This window comes from Falco naumanni, chromosome 10 (assembly GCF_017639655.2).
Source record: "Falco naumanni isolate bFalNau1 chromosome 10, bFalNau1.pat, whole genome shotgun sequence".
Lineage (NCBI taxonomy): Eukaryota > Metazoa > Chordata > Aves > Falconiformes > Falconidae > Falco > Falco naumanni.
In genome coordinates this window covers 24,422,740-24,433,318 of record NC_054063.1, presented here as the reverse complement: position 1 = coordinate 24,433,318, position 10,579 = coordinate 24,422,740, and the positions used below count along the sequence as shown (strand labels likewise).

The 10,579-nt window shown below is 49.4% G+C and overlaps 1 protein-coding gene across 1 annotated transcript in view; it reads left to right on the top strand.

Annotated features, from left to right (window-relative positions):
• The first annotated feature begins 1,278 nt into the window (after nt 1-1,278).
• Nucleotides 1,279-10,579, top strand: part of SLCO4A1 (solute carrier organic anion transporter family member 4A1) — a 28,588-nt gene continuing 19,287 nt past the window's right edge. The window contains exon 1 of the mRNA XM_040609400.1: nt 1,279-1,311. The gene's annotated coding sequence lies outside the window, so the exon portion shown is untranslated. The remainder of the gene's footprint in view (nt 1,312-10,579) is intronic.

The window sequence follows — 10,579 nt, the reverse complement described above, 5'->3', positions numbered from 1 at the left end:
CCAGGTTATCCAGTGCACTCTGGATAATGGAGAACTGATTGCACTTTATGGAGCTAAACATACTGTGCCTGAATTATTTATCTTGGAACATGCAGAAACAGGCCAAATTCCCAAGTGATGTGAGACAGCTCTTATAAGAAATGCAAGGGGGGCTGCAGAAGCTGCACTGGCAGGCACGCAAGAGCCGCACGGTTAGACCCTCACACATGCACATGTCACACGTGCTGAGATTCCTCCTGCCCAGGTGATTTATGTCCTGGAGGGTGTGGAGTGCTCAGGTGTGGGTGCTAGTCTGGAGCCTCATTTGTGTAACTGCACAAGGGCCCCTTCTGTGCCTATAAACCAAACCACTGTGACAGCACGTCCCTGAACAGCAGAGAAGGCAGCCCAAACTGATGGGTTAATGCAAATCGGGGGGTTCAGTGGGTTCCCACAGTTTTTCTTCTTCAGCTCTGGCCTCTGCAACCATCAACCCAGCCGTGCCCAGCCCGACAGCACCAGGCCTATATTGCACCAATAAAGCTGTGTCTATGCCCCAGATCAAATACACCCATGCATCTATCTGCTCTTGTACTTTTATTTTACGTGCAGTCACTTCGTTGCAATGGCTGGAGGTAAAGATTAAATTCCTGCCATTGCTTTCTTCCACCACAGCCACGGATGCAGCTCCTTCCAGCGCCGTTTCCCCCTCAGTCTGGTGCATGGATGTATCCCAGAATTTCTCCCTGAGCATTCCGGGGGTGCAGGGAGGCTGGGACACCCCAGGGATGATGGCGGTATTGGGGGGGGGGGGGGGGGGGGGGCGGGGGGGATAGCCCCAACCCTGACTGGGGGCCGCCAGGCCCCAGGTGCGCAGTGGGGGGGGAAATTGGGCGTTTTTCATAAGATGCACCTGCCGCTGCCCCTGCCCCTCCTTACCCCGCTGCTTCTCACTCCCCCATCCCTCTCCCCATCCCTCTCCCCATCCCTCTCCCCATCCTCCCCTTGCCGCCCCTCTCTCCGTTTTCTTACCACCACCCCCCAAAACGGGATGCGTTCCCTACCCTTCCACTCCCACTTTCCCCCCCCGCCTCATCTTCCATCTCCCCCGTCCCTCTCCCCCCGCCCCCGGCCGTCCCTCTCCCCCCGCACCGCCTGCCTTACCCGCACTTTCGCTTTGCCCTCCGTTTCCCCGCCATTGGCCGGTTGCCCGCCGGCGTCCGCTGCCGATTGGAGGAAGAGCCCGTCCGTCAGGACAGGGTGCCCGCCCCGCGGAGCGGCGCGGGGAGCGCGGGGGCGGCGGCGAGCGGGCGGCGGCGGCGCGGGGCGCAGGTACCGCTACGGTGCGGGATGCGGGGGGATGCGGGGGGCGCGGAGCGGGCACGGCGGGGGGAAGGGGGGGCTGCTCGGCCGAGCCCCCCCTCCCGCACACCCCCACGGCGGGACCTACCGGGCGGTGCCGCACGTGTCTGCGGGAGCGACGCGGGGAGCTCCGGGGAGGCGGGGATGGGCGCGGGGGGTGTTAAAGCCCCGGGATGGGGCTGGCGGCGGGGGTCGCGGCCGGGGTGAGCGGTGCGGGGCCCGGCGGCAGGCAGCGCTCCGGCCCCGGCGTGCGGGCTGTGGGGTGGGCTCGGGGGGCTGGTGGCAGGAGCGGGGGGTCCGTGCCGGGAAGAGCCCGTCTGGTGCCAAGGGTGGGGGGGGGTGCGGGGAAAGTCACCAGAACAGTCACACTCCTTCAGATTTTCCATTTGCAAGACATCGCTGGTGATGCTTCACGACCGGTATTACTGTCTTGTAACTGAAATTGGTTAGGGCTGAATCACCGTGGTTTGTTTTTTTTTCCGTTTTTTTTTTTTTTCCTTTTATCAAGACCTTGCCTTTCTATGGGGAATTAAAAAGATGCAGGGAAAAGGTGGGAAATAAGAAAAGCTAGTAAAGTGACAGGGCAAAATGATGCTTACAACAATTAGAAAGGATGCTGATGGTAAAATGGTCCCTGACTCGAGAGGGTGGGTAGGAACTGAAGTTGGAGAAGGAAGAGCTGGGATCACAGCACTTTCAGCGCCTGACCTATATTCCTTTTACTAACCTATTTGTTCAGATGATACAAATCAAAAGCAATGTTATAATAAAAACGTGTTTTTTTGATTCTGAGAGCTCAAAAGGCACAAGCGGGCATTAATGACATGAGTTTCTTGTGTTAACATTTTATAGGCTGGTCGGTTTTACCAGGCAACACACACTGCAAACATGAAGTTATCCCATTCTGGCACCTTTTTTTTTTTTTTTTTTTTTTTTTGACTTCTGGGCTCCCACTTTCTGTCGTGCCACTTAGTTGTAAAAACACACATTAAAATAATATTTGAGGGGGGATGAACACAGAGGAGATCTTTAGAGAGGTATGCCGTGAGCGGTTGTAAACGTGAGAAAAAGAATGAAGAAATGATGAGACGGTGGGGGGAGAGGGTTAGTCAAATAATGACAGGAAGAAAAATATTGTAGCTATTTATATGCAAAGAGGTCTAGCTTGCAGGCTACCGAAAATGATCGGAAGTGAAGCAGCAGCCCTGTGTAGCGGGCGAGTTGGGGGGACAGACCACAGCCACCTGCCCTGCTGTGACGTGCTAGAGCCACAATGGGCCACACCAGCCGGCCACAAGCCTGTCCAGGCGTGACAGTGTCCCCTGAAGCTCTGTGAAATAGCCACGCCACTAATTCACCTTAACTTGCTCTGCACGTGGGGAAAACCCACCAAGTGACAGTGGCGAAAAAGTTAAGCCTGACCCTGGGATGGTAAATGAGGTGGGAAGCAGCGATTCCTGCGAGGGCTAAATATCTTGGCCAGCAAAACCGGGAACTACCTGAGCAAGTACTTACTAGGAATCCTTACGGAGATTAGAGATTTGCAGGCAAGCGGGAAGGTGGGATCAGCCACTAACAAAAGAAATATCCACCGGCTTAGGGAGATCAGCATCCAGCTGCTCAGTGCCTCATGATTTCCAGCCGTGAACTCCTCGAGGCAGCTTGAAGCTGGTTTTGAGTCTGTCTTTTGCAGCACGGACTGTGTTGGGGAGGATCCTGCTCTCCAGTTTGGGGCTTTACACCCCGCAGTAGCACAAAAAGGGAATCATGGCTCCGCTTTACTCTGCTTGTTTTGCTCAGTCCGCCCCAAAAAGCATCACTGAGCACTTGTTTTGCTTTCCTTTATTTTAATTGAGCGTATCAAGCCCCACAACCTGCCTTTGCCTACGGGCTTGCTCCCAACCCACAGGAGAAGGTGCTCACGTGCCAAATTGCCAAATATTCTGCTTTGCCATTTGGGTAAACCTCCCCTGGCCCCTTGAGCTGCTGCCTGTAAGTTGGTGACTCGGAGCCTGGGATATTCACATCTTGCAGAATCCCATTAATGCAACAGTGGACGGTGGAAAAGCTTCGCAAGACCCTGCAACCTCTTAGCAGAGCTGACAGCCTGTTGCTGGTGGGTTAGTGAGATGCTGAGCGGGATTTCAAGGGAAAGGCTGCCCCTTTGGATTTTATGCTTAATAACCCAAGGTCACTGTGTTAAAGCAGCGTGCAGGAGTTGTTCAGCGTGCGCAGGCTGTCTCGGCTGTGGGCTGCCCTGAAATGGGTCAGCGTTCTGGTCTTGGTTTCAATGGCTGCCCTGAACTGTGTTGTGCTTCCCTTGCACATTTGAAAAACGTTATCTTGGCTGAGTGAGGGGCTGATCCTTGTGCAGAGAAGCAGAATCTGGGGGCGGTGACAGCCCAGAGCACGCTGGCAGGATCCGGGGCTGTGCCCGAAGGGTCGGTGGCAGCACGGCTCTCCCTGCCCCCAGGTTTCGGCAGGTTCCCCAGCTACCCCAACCCTCTCGAGATGCAAGAGCTGCTCCTACCCTGGAGCCACTCTCCTTTCCCTTTTCAAAACTGATCTATTGCTAGACCTCCCTACAATATAATTAGTTTTGTTCCATCTTGGCCTTGAGTGACCTCCTGGCGCACGAGTGGTGATGCTGAACTGGAGGATTTGAGAACAAAGAGTTTCTGCAAACACTTTCTGGGAAAAATTCTCTGGGAGAGGTCAAGGACTTCATCTGGTTTATGAATCCCAGACAAAAGCATCCACCCTACTTTGGTAGCTGTGATGAGTGATTGTAGACAAGTGGGCCACTAACTTGAATAGATTTTGCGTCAGACCCCTCGTTGGTGCAGCAGAAAGCATGAGATGAGGCAGTGGAGTGTTTAATATTAATAGAGTAATGTTATTCTAACCTTAAATCTCTCTTCAGGCAGAAGTGCCCCTAAATCTAGGGTACTACTGTGTTGCTGCTGTCAAAAATAATGTCATTCCACTTCTTAGACTGTAAATGAGCTTGAGCAATGGGAATATTTTAGTGGTGGGAAATACTCTGTTTATTGTTCGCCTCGTTTGGCAAAGTGCTGAGCCTTTCCAGAAGTTTTAGAAATTCTTGGAGCAGTGAAGGCACTAGTCCCTTTTCTTCTCTTGTGCTGTTGCACTGACACGTGTATAGTTACACTAAAACTGAATTTGATTGCTGTTGTTAATGGATAAAGTGTATTGCTGTATGGCATCAAAAATCTCCAGTCATTTGAATTCTCACAGCTTGGCTTGGTTGCTTCAAGAAGAAAATGCAATGCTGACAAGCTTTGTTTAACTGTCATCCAGGGGTTTGAAGGAGTTAGGGACTCATTTTCATATTGAGAAAGCAAGACCAACCACTTTTCTCCACCCCACCCCCCCCACCCCCCAAAAATACCTTGACTTTGCAATGTTCCTGGCTGGAAAAAAACCAAGAAAAAGTACTTTTTGGCACTTTTATAGCTATGGTTTCATATTTGTGAATTCAAGTGCCTTGGGTATGCTATGAGATAGGAGTTTGTTTTTCTAGATGCCATTAAGATATTAAAAAACAAAAAAGATTCTAGAGTTCCTAATAAATGATACCAACCCACAACACAAATAAAAAGTCCCCAAAACATCTGAAGGACATGGACTCTTTCAGATTTTCTGTTCTCTCATATCCTCTCCTTGGAAAACTGCATCAATCTTTGTAGCTTATCATATAAATCAGATTTGAAAATGTAATTCAAGATTTCTTTTGCTTTAAAAGCCCCGTAGAAAACAGAAGCTCAGCCCTTGTCCTGGCTGCAAGTTGGAGCAGCTGCAAGGCTGCTCTGCTTCGCCTTAGCTGGAAGGGCTTGCTAACGCCTTCCCCCATGACTGATCTGATCCTGCACCACTTCAGCATAATCCAGGATGGGGAAGATGCCATGGAGCTTTATGTTAGCATAAGAATTCCCCAAAAAAAGGGATTTCCTCACAGTGCTTTCAAAGCAACTTTATGGTTGTCTTTGTATTGCTGGGTGGATTCAGTCTCGTGGAGGATTTAGATCCTTCGAGCCAGATGTGGGTCTTGTTTACAACTGAATTAGCCTTTTCTGGAGTCCTCCATAACCTTGCTTGACCTATGATCCCTTTGGTGTTGCGTATTTTCCTCTTATTTGGTAGCAAACCTTTGAAAGAGTTTTTTAAGATGCTGAAGAAACTGGATTAGAAGTGAAAAGTGGGCATCCAGCCTGTGGTCTACACTGACTACGTCTCCCATCTTCTTGTTTTAAAATAATTTAAAATTTAAAATATTGCCTTTTTTCAATCAAAAAAAAAAAAAAAAAGGATTTCTTTGCCTACCACCACAAGCCAGCTGATTTTTATTGCCTTGAATTACCTTTTACTTTCTGTGAGCAATCTCAAGAACCCCGCTTGAACGCCTTGTGTGAGCAAACCCTGCTCACGAGTAAGCTGCAGTGGGTGGGATCAGGCCCATCATTTCTTAGAGTACCTCGATCACAAATCCACCCTCAGTGACCACGTTCAAGCTGATAACCAAGAGGGAGGTTATCCTGCCGTGCCCGTTTCTCCTGGCACCTTGCTGGGGGCTGTGGGATGCAGGCAAGTCCTCACCAAGGACAATTAAAAAGTTTCTGAGGCAGAAATGGAAACCCCGCTGTGCCGGTGGGTGGAAGCAGGGATCCCTTGAAGGCAGTTTGCAGATTTTCAGGTGAATCTATCCTCTAGTGGCAGCTAAGGCCATGATTCCTTGCATGCGGGAAAAGCGGGGGTGGGGGTGGGTACAAAGTAGAAGCCATCACCCCATCGCACATGGACAGCGATCCCCTCTGAGTCGCAGCAGATGTTCTGGGTTGGCAACGGGCACGTTATCAGCCTGTTTATTCCTTTATCTCAGGAAGAAACACCATTTGGCAGCAATTTGCTGCCTGGCAGTAAGAACGAATGGCTGGTGAGAGGCGTGCGCGGCTTGCAGACCGTGCGGCGCCTGTGCGTGCCCCTTCTCCATGCGTTAGCCTGTACGTTGATGTGTGCGTATGGGGCTGCTGTTTCATACCGAGCTGGGTTTCTTACAGGGGCCTGTTAATGCAGAACGGTATTGCTCTAGCGTGCCAGCATCTCTCAAAGGAGTCGGTGGAGTCTCACCTCTTTCGATCGGGGGGATTTTTATTTACTTGGGTGCAGCCAGCCCTGGAAGGAGCGGGCAGCCGAGGACAGCACAGCCGAGGTTTACCTGCCCGTTGGCAGCCGGTTGTGCCTTGAGATTTTCAGTCCTTTCTAGACGAGCTGTTTGCTGTAACCGCTGGAGGAACCTGCAGCACAAGGGCTCGCTGCTGAAATATATCTGAGGTTTCTAAGGAAAGTGTTGTTTCAGCTTGGCTTCTCCTGCCCATCCTTGGTGGCAGTGGTCAGCAGCCCTGCATACTGCCAGCGTGCTGATCTCATCCCTTCTGGGTTTGGGTTCCTACCCTTGCTGTCACTGCAGCTTGTGGTTATGGTACTGGTTTGGGATTTTTGTGTCTGACAGTGAAGAGAAGTCACCCCTTTGAAAGCGCCCATCGTTTCCCCTTGATTACACAATAGGGACACGCCTTCTTCAAAGAAATCCCAAAATATACGATGATGTTTCAAGATCTAGGATGTTGCATGATCACATGCAAATTAACGGCAAGCTGATGTGTTTTTTCTAAGTGGATGAAATGCGATGAAGGATGGGGCTTTTATTTAGCTCCTCTTTGCAGGGCAGGTGGGGGAGTACTTGGTGTTGGGAAACTTAGAGGCTGCAAGCGCCATCAGACATCCTACAGCTGCATGAGCCGGGGCACTGATCTTGTCCGAACTCCCTTGTACCATGTCAGGTTTGTGCTGAAAGGGTTAATTTTTGCATCATCTGGCTTTGTGCTAGATCAAATAGTGTTTGTGTTGTGGTAGCCAACGTGAGGCCAGAATAAGCTCGGGGTAATATGCTTGGCTAATCCAACAGAAATATGATTATGTGCCTGTTCTTGCTACAGATCGTATCTGCAGTAATGTGTGATTTAGTGACACACCAAATAGTGATTGTGGAGACATGGGAGAGGGCTTGAGGGCTGCAACACCTCCCCTGTGCAGACAGGCTGAGAGAGGTGGGGGGGCTCAGCCTGGAGAAGGCTCTGGGGAGACCTTACAGCACCTGCCAGCACCTAAAGGGGCTGACAAGAAGCTGGAGAGGGGCGTCTACGAGGGCCTGTAGCGACAGGACAAGGGGGAACGGCATTAAACTGAAAGGGTAGGTTTGGATTAGATATAAGGAAGAAATTCTTCCCTTGAGGGCGGCGAGGCGCTGGCACAGGCTGCCCAGAGCAGCTGGGGGTGCCCCGTCCCTGGCAGGGTTCAGGGCCAGGCTGGACAGGGCTGGGGGCAACCTGGGCTGGTGGGAGGGCAGAGGGGTGGGACTGGATGGTCTTTACAATTCTTTCCGACCCAAACCATTCTAGGATTCTATGGCTTGAGGGCTGTAGATAACCTGAATGTGATGATCTCCTTGCAGCGGGCAACAGAGACACAATAGGAATGTCTAACTCAAATTAGGTACTTAACTTTAAACAAGTAATTAAGAGAGAGAAATCCCAGTCTTAATGCAGGATGACTTCCTAGGGAGTCACCTGTGACGTAGAAATCAGGGTCATTTAACTTTGCATTTTGCATGCTGTAGTGACTTCCTAGGTGCTAATCTGAGGTTAAGTGAAAATGAACAGCTGGAGTTCTACCGTATTTTGCAAAATGGCCTGTTTCAAGCAGCAAGTTCATTGAAGTGCTGTTTGGGAGGCTGCGCTGTTCCTGTGCTTGGCAGGAATCTCAAGACTAATACCTAAGAGGATTAGAGGGCATCGCTGAACGTTAAACAAGATCCAGGCTAAGCGGTCTGCACCATTGAGTTTGTGCTCCAGGGGCTGTGCAGGGAAGCTGTTACTTGCTGATCTGGAAAAAGAGTGGGCTTGTGTGGGAAACGCTCTTCCCTCAGCTGAATCCTTCCTGTAGTTTCTGTGTCCCTCAGGCTCCCGCCTGACGCAGTGTTTCCACCCTCTGCCCATCTCACGGGCTCATGTGCCCTTGTGCTCGCTGAGGATGCCAACTGTTGCAGGGGATGCTGATGATCAGCAAGTTTCTTCTTCTGTGATGCATTTAGCTCTTCTCATGTGCTCCCTTCAGCTCTGTGTTGTCTGGTTGGAGAGGGAAAGGGGTGGGCATCCAGCCCACCAACGTAGGGTTGAGCTGGAGAATTTGTCATAGAAACCTCAAGCTAAAGGCTGTTGTTGGCTGCTGGAGCAGTATGACCTTGTGGTACGTGATTTCCCCCTGAAAATCCACTTACTGTGCAGAAGAGGGGTGGAAGGCAACCTTGTCTCAGGAAAAAGTGAAGTACTAGGTAATTTGGATGTTGATCTCCAACCCCCTTTGTGGAAAGGATACATGGAGGCTGTGCCCCCTGCAACATCCCTCCCTTTGCAGCACGGCAGCGTGCCCCCGGGTTTCGTATAGATTTCTTCCCATGCTATGGCAGGAATCAGGGTTTTAAGGTTTGTATTTCATCTCCAAATATTGATCTATTTGATTGATTTGAAAGGAAAAAGGCATTAAGACCCCCTGAGGGAATGGTGCCTCGCAGTCCACACTAGCACAGGCATGGCAGGTGTTCTAAGGAAAAAGAATGAGTGTGGAAAGGTGCGCGTTTCCTTAGGTGTGTGGAATGGTTGACAGTAGAAAGGAGGGTAGTGGTCCGAGTTAGGGTATAAATAGTTCTGACTCCAAGCACAATTGTGTTTCTGCTTTTGCTCTTATGATCAAGCCAAAAATGGATTCCTGATACCCTGCAAGAGGAGTGCAGCTTGGTGTAATGCATGAATTGGTCATTCAGTGGAAGTTAAAAAAAAAAAAAAAAAAAAAGCCAGATGAAGGAGGTATCTCAATGAAAAGGCTGTTATCCAGCAGTGATGCAAGAGAAAAGCCTGTGAAAAGGCTTTGCTGCTCCAGCAATGACTGTTGCCCTCTGTTTAGGAGAAGGATGCAGAAATTTTATCAGCACACCACCTACAGTGGAAGGGCCTGATGTTATTTGTGCCAAATCCATCTTTTTGTGGTAAGGCTTCCGCAGAGTGTCATGGTATCATTTCCTCTGGATTTCCCTTTTTTGTTTTTGCCTTCATAGTGATGAAACCAGGGGTATGAAAAAGACTAAGTTCTCTTTTGAGAAGAAATGATGAAGAGATAAAAGAAGTGAACCATGGTAGATGACAGCATTATTCTGTTATATTTATCCTGTAGTCAGCATCCTTGCATTGTGTAACGCAGGATGTTGCATTTTTTGGCATTTTTATTGCTTCTATCTTTAGAAGCAGCAAAGAATTGTGTCTTGTATTCTTCATTTGGGTTTTGCTCACTTTGTTTTATATATCATAGAGGTTTTGCCTGAATCTGTATCTTCTGCATGGCAACAAAGAAGGGATAGCTATAGGAACTAACTGGTAAATACTGAATGCCCTTAAACAGGTTGTAAGAATCCAAATGATGGAAAATAACGCCATGCTGTGGGCAAGACTAGATGTTGGGAAAGTGCTGGTGGTGTGTCCGTGTTGGAAGAGGCACAGAGACACCAGCTCTGTGGGCAGTAACAGTGGCTGGAGAGCACGGTGCTGTGCCAGCGCGAAAGCCTTCTCACTGTTCATCAAACTTACGGGTAGGAAAAAGATGTTAAAGCAAGAGTGACATGAGGGAGAGGGAGCTGGGTATTATAGCATAAAAGAACCTTTTGTCTTGCTAATCTTTTGCTATGACAAAATATAGCAGTCCAGTTAAATCTGCTTTGTGCGTTGACGCTGCAGGTTTTTAAAGATGGTCTAAGGCAGCTGCAGCCAATTGTATTTGCACAGATAAGCTGGAACAAATAAGTAAGCACAGAAAATCTGGGTAGATTTATCTTCAAAGCATTTTCAAACAGCTAATTGAAAATTATCCAAGCCACCTTCCTGATTTCTTGCATATTATTGCATTAATTTGCTGGCGAATGGGAAGTGCTTGGAAAACACAGAAAGGATTTGTGAGTGCTAAGCTTTACTACTTGGAATTTATTTAATTATAAATGTGTACTTGCTCATGTGATAATTTAAAGCCAGTTTCTACTGCTGCCTTCCATGCTTCAGACTCCAGTGGGACTAAGCACACAAACCCACGTCTCCAACATGAGGGGTGGGCCAGG